Here is a 6,726-nt window from a genome sequence, read left to right as displayed (position 1 = left end):
TTCCTGCTGTTTATCTTTTAAAAATAGGGCAGTGGTTACACAGCTGAGGCTCGGAGCCTGCCCAGCTCCCTGCACGACTCTGCCCGCTCCCAAGCTTGACAGCACTTCCTTCCTGACCTCGAGTGGCTTCCTGCTCTGGCCTTATCGCGCACAAAACTTGACACTGCACTGGATGGAATGCACTTAAAGTCCATACATGGAAATCTTTTGCTTTCTACATTTACAAACAATTGTCATCGACAAAACGCTTTCTTTTCTTCTTTTTTTTTCCCCTCTAGACTCTCATAGCGTAGGATTAATATGGTTGAAAAGAGTAAAGGAAAGAAAGCATTTTCCATCTTCATTGCTCGTTTTCATCTGAAATTTCAATATTTTGTTTTATGAGCCAAAGAAATAAATAGTAAGTGTGACATATATGTACACATCAGCAAGAGAGAGGTGGCGGGAGGTTGCAGTGTTTACAGGGGCTTTGGGAAATGGCTTGCCACACAGAGTGAGTTATACAATTATGCAATTCACTTTACATGATTTTTATTTTATTACGTCTCCACCTTAAAGAAGAATGGTGGGTATTTTGGTTGTGAATGTTGTTATATAAAGACAAGTAATCTTTTAGTACCGACATCTTTGGCTTCCCTTGCACATTTTAAGTGTTTCAGTAATTCTGAAAGCTCTTTTGTTTCCCTTCATCTGAGACCTCCTGATGTACTTTCTCCCAGAACATTTCAAGGTACATATAAGATAATCCTCACATTGAAAAATTAAAATTTGGAATGCCAAATCCATCAAAGATAAATGGGGCTCATGAAAATTTTAAAGCCTCATTTTCTGAATTGTTGAATATTGATAAAGATGCAACAGAAGTTTCAGGGACATAGATCACAAACAGCTTTGCAATGCATTAAAAACAAGCCACTCTGAAAATAATTTAAAATTTGGTATGGTGCAGATCTGGAAATTTCAAGGGGTTAACAGAAAAGAACGTAGCTTTGAGAAGGTTCCTGGGAGTGTCCTGGCGTTCTAAATTTAATTGCTTTTCATGAGCTCATCAGCCTTCTTAAGATATTATGATCTTTTACCCAGGCTAGGGGAATTTCCTCAGATGTGATTAAAGAGTGGGCTGGGCCATGTCCTCAGAAGTCAGAGTACTTAGTATTGGAAGCCTGAACTCTCTTGGAATCTTTCCCAATTTTATTTCAGAGAAATCCCCCCTTGAAGAACAACTCCCACGATGGAAGGCAAGGGACAGAGGGAGCCTTTGGAAATGGATTTATTTTTTAATTTGAAAGTTGAAACGTCTCCGGTCACCTCTTTGAAAACTATTTAAGTAAGAATCAGAGGAAAGAGTTTGAAGTCTCTTTCTTAGGAAGAGTAGATTAAGTAAGTGAAGAGTATTGAAAAATACTCGTGAAAGTGCACACTCATCCTGAGTTATTATTGCCAACGTCCATGACTTAATTACTTCAGGAAGCCTGGTGGACCCCGTGGGTGAGGGTAGCCTAGGTTTCTCGTTGATTCCTAAGGAATAAGGCTGCCTTAACGAAGTTACTACATGTGAATATAAACTCCCCTGTGACATGTGACGAAGTTGAAGCATGTGACAGAGAAGGTGGGGGACGGGCTGAGGGGTGGAGTGGGAGGGAAGGTCTCCGTGCAGATTGTATTTGAGCTGCCGCCAGCTGAGGTACAAAGGCCTGTGGGCTCACCGCGCCCTCCCAGTGCATGGAGGGTAGGACTGTGAAGAGGGGGAGTCGGGGAGGTAGTCGGGGGCTAGATCATGCAAGGCCCCCGAGATCATGGTAAGAGTTTTGGATGTTTAAGTGTTGTAATGTACATAACATATAATTTGCCATTTTAAACATTCTTAAGTGCACAGTCCAGTGACATTAAGAACATTCACGTTTTTGTGCAGCCATCACCATCCTCCTTCTCAATAAGTTTTATCTTTTGAAACTGAAATTTTAAATCCACTAAAAGATAACTCCCCACTTGCCCTCACCACAGCGCTTGGCAGCCACCATTGTACCTTCTCTCTCTATGACTAACTATTCTATGTACATGACATGTAAGTAAAATCACACAGTACTTGTCCTTCTGTGTCTGGTTTATTTCGCCTGGCATTATATTCTCCAGGTTTATCTATGTTCTTGCAAATAGCAGGATTTGCTTCCTGTTTTGTTTTGTTTTTGTTTTTTAAATGGGTAGGGAGAAAGGGAGAGAGAGAGAGAGAGGGAGAGAGAGAGAGAGAGAGAGGAGAGAGAGGTGAGAGAGAAACCTCAATCGGTTGCCTCCTGTATGTACCCTGATCAGGAATCAAACCCACCACCTTTTGGTGTGGGAGGCACTGCTCCAACCAACTGAGCTACCTGTCTAGGCCAGGATTTACTTTTTTTAAGGCTGAATAATATTTGACTATGTATATACCACATCCCCTTTAACCATCCATTTGTCAATGGACAGTTATTGTGAATAGTGCTGTAAAATACACTCCAGCAAGGCACAAATATCTTTTTTGATTCTCTACATTAAATTCTTTGGGGCATATCCTTAGAAGCGGAATTGCTGATCACATGGTAAATTCTCTTTTTAATTCTGTTTTCCACAGCTGCAGCTTTTTACATTCCCACCAGCAATGCAAAGGGGTTACAGTTATTTCACATCCTTGCTAATACTTGTTATTTTTCCCCATTTTATTTTAAATAATATAGTTGTCCAATGGATGTGAAGGTTTGAAATCCTTATGTTAGAATCCATTAAATGATTTTAAAAGTAGTCACACGATCCTCTCTCTCTTTTTTGAAACAGTCACTCTGGCTGCATCATGGGGAATGAGTTGAAGGGGGAGGAGAGAGCAACAGGGAAGATTAATTATGAGAATACTTTGGTGTCCAGGAAAAGGATGATGGTGGCATGGACCAGGTGAGTCATCTTAAAGAAGAGAAGTATGGAGATTCAAGCTATACTTTAGAAGGGAAATGTATTGGCCTTAAAGATGGATTGGGATGTGGGGTTCTGAGAGAGACAAAGCAATAAGGTATTAAGGTTTCTGGAATAAACAACTGGGTGTTGTTGCTACTATTTTCAGAGAAGACTGAATGGAGGGTCGGGGAGGTACCAGGATTGGAAATGAAAGGCTCATAAAACATTCAGTAGAAGCACCAAGAGATAGAAATTTGGATTGGTATCATGGGGCCTGGGAAAACTGCTGCAAGTCAGAAAAGTTCAGTCAGTAGCTTAAGGTCACAGAGCACAGAATGCAAGTGGCGGAAGCAAGAAGCAAGCCCAGGGTGGTGTGCCTCCGAAGCCTGGTCTTCTCTATTCTGTGTCACTGTCTTCCAGTCAGAGCAGGTCATTCTCCAGGAATTTGGATCAATGACCACGTTTATCTACTTTGGAAAATCTCTAGTAATAAAAAGGAGTCAGCGTGGAGTGACCTCCGAGGCACAGTGGGGAACCTTGTCATTGTGATAGTCGATCGAAAGCAAACCAGTTAAAAAGCTGAGGAGAGCACAGCTGGCCTGGCTCAGTGTCTGAGCATCAACCCATGAACCAGGAGGTTGTGGTTCAATTCCCGGTCAGAGCACATGGCTGGGTGGCGGGCTCGATCCCCAGTAGGGGGCATGCAGGAGGCAGCTGATCAATGATTCTCTCTCATCATTGATGTTTCTATTTCTCTCTCCTTCTCCCTTCCTCTCTGAAATCAATAAAAATATATTTTTTAAAAAAAGCTGAGGAAAGCCAAGAAAGGAAATTAGGAAAACACTCTACATATTTTTCTACACATATTTGCCCACATCATGAATGGCTTCTGAAGCATCACTAATAACTGTATAGTCTTAAAAGCACAGAATGCTTTAGTAAGGATCAATAGCATGTTTTGTGGAACGCTCCTTCTGGAGGTTGGAGGAGTACAGGCAAAAAAGTAGTGGATTTGGCCCCGGGTAGTCCTTGGTTTGAATCCTAGTTCTGCTTCTTAGTTGGCTGTGTGACCCTGGAGAAATTACTTCACTTCTCTGTACCTCTTTCTTCATTTGTAAAATAGGGACAATCATTTCTTTCTCAGGGGATCCTGTGAGACATGGGTTCATCTTAGGCTATGTATAAATGAGAGCCATTATTAATGATTACCGCCTTTACATTTTTTTCTTCTTCTCTTTTCCTCTTGTTCTGTACAACATGCTTTTCTCTTAGGTGAAAGGATACAGAAAAAACAAACAAACAAAACAGTACAGAGCACAGGCCATCAAGGTCCCACGGAATTATTGAGAAATCAGGGACGTCATTCTCCCTGTTGAGTCCATTTCCTAAAATAACTCCTTGACCATCTGTGACCCTCCTTGACAGAAGTTACAGATAGAAACGAGTGAGGAGTTCAGCTTGTTTCTTACCAGCACTTGTCTGGTTGCTTTCTTGGCTCTCCTCAGCTTGTTAACTGCTTTTGCTTTTGGAAGACAATTATGACAACAAGGTTTCCCACTGCTCCTCGCAGAGGTCACTCCACACTGCACTGAGACTTCCCGGAGGAAAGCACGCACGTTCTTGTGCTCACTGGGTAGCAGCTTGACCTTTTCCGACTCTCTCTTGCCTAGGTCCCAGTGCAGAGCCTGACTTTTTAAATCAAAGGGCAGAGGCACATACAGCAGGAGCTGGCATGGTTTGGGCACCGATGGAGTGCGGCTGATTAGGAGGGAAAGGTCAACATTGCCTTGTAGGGTCCGTGGCTGAGTTGGTCCGAACTGGTCTGTGGAGGGAAGTGACAAGTTTAAAGTCACTGAGCCATCATCAGGGGGTTAGAAGTAGGTATTGGGGCTTGTGAACAGCTCCGGAATTGGAATACATCCTGGTGGTCTTTTGCATAGAAGCGGAAGCTAGACAGACGGGGGGTGGATCACCCATGAAGAAGCAGAGTATGGGCAGAGAATGCTACGGGGTCAGAATTTGAGACAGGCCCTAACCGGTTTGGCTCAGTGGATAAAGCATCGGCCTGTGGACTTAAAGGTCCCAGGTTCGATTCCGGTCAAGGGCATGTACCTGGGTTGCGGGTACATCCCCAGTAGGAGGTGTGCAGGAGGCAGCTGATCAATGTTTCTAACTCTCTATCTCTCCCCCTTCTTCTCTGTAAAAAAGTCAATAAAATATATTAAAAAAATAATTTGAGACTGACTATACTGTGAATTAGGAAAAGAAAAAGGAGCCAATGACACAGGCATGACATAGAAATCCTACATCTCAAAATGTAAAACAAAGCCCAGGGTTACCCTAGCCCAGAGAAGCCAACCCTGGAGGTACCAGGAGGTTAGGAATGGAGGGCAGACCATGGCACTTGGTAGCTCTCAGGAGCTGGTGACTCTAGTACCCATTTCAGAGACTGAGGGAGAAGTTTCATCCTCACATTAAAGGAAGATGGGTCACCCAGCCGGTGTTGCTCAGTGGTTGAGCTTCGACCTTTGAATCAGGAGGTCACGGTTCAATTCCCAGTCAGGGTGTGCAGGAGGCAGCCCATCAGTGATTCTCTCTCATCATTGATGTTTCTATCTCTCTCCCTCTTCCTTGCTCTCTGAAAAAAAAAAAGGTATTTAAAAAAAAAGGGAGATGGGTCGTTAACTTGAGGGGCTGGCAGGTGAAGGAAACCTTTACACTAGTCTTTTGAGAAGGATCTACAGTAAATTAAATTTAATCAACTTACTTTTTGGAAATTACCACAAATTTTAGTCACTGTTTTGAGCAGATTATCTAAATACAGACTTTTTATAAATTACAGACATAGGCACAGTACTGCTTATACCAAAAAGGTTTTTAAAACTACTGAAGTGTTGAAGAAACAATGTTCCATTCTCTCCTTATGTTTTAACTTGACCTAACACACTCAAACTAAATACATTTCAACTATTTTCAACCGATTTTTGAGGTCTTTTTTGTACTTACTATTTTGAAACTTATTTTAGTTTTTATTTTAAAATAAACTGTAAGATTTATTTGTTTACTAAGATTTCTTTCGGAAATTGCACTTATTAAGCATCTACTAAGTGCCAGGCACTGTCCTGGGCACTGGGAATTCAGCATCCCTACATACTAACAGTTCACCTAAAGCACTTTCCAATTACCTGTAGATGAGTAAGCTTCTAGGCGGGAGGGCCAGCACCTTTCTGTACCTTAGTCCCCCTCCTTTGAGAAAATGACACATTACGGAAACGATTAGTTCTTAACAAGGGAGTGGTATTTCCAAGATTGAAGAAGAGATAGACCATTTCAAAAGGTTCACCTATTTCCCTTTTATCTCTCCTTGTTTATAGAGATGGGAAGGTTCATATAAGGAAACCTAGCCTTACAGAACTTTCCTTTTGAGGGTGTTTGCAATGTTTCTGTGTGCCAAAATGCCCGAGTTTATTAATATGCACTACACATTGTGTTTATTTCTGTTTCATCAAGGTTTTGCCAGATCATGGCCTGTCTGTGTCTGATAGTGGCTGTGTTTGTGTATGAGCACAGGGTCATCTGATAAGGAATTGTCGCATCATGCGATTAAGCGATGTTTAACATGGGTGTGAGCCAGAGGAGTTTGACTCCCAGCACACTTTTAGAAGGTCTGATCAACAAAAGAAAGTTCAAGGCATCTTGAAAGAGGTCATTGATTACAACCAGCGTCTTGATCATTCTGGACTTCTTCCTTCCTGCAGAGACACAATTAAAATAATGTGGTACAGTAGAAATGTTTCATTGCTGGAG

Source organism: Myotis davidii, unplaced genomic scaffold (genome assembly GCF_000327345.1).
Source record: "Myotis davidii unplaced genomic scaffold, ASM32734v1 scaffold1, whole genome shotgun sequence".
In the NCBI taxonomy this organism is placed as follows: Eukaryota; Metazoa; Chordata; class Mammalia; order Chiroptera; family Vespertilionidae; genus Myotis; species Myotis davidii.
Note: the sequence above shows the minus strand (reverse complement) of the source record.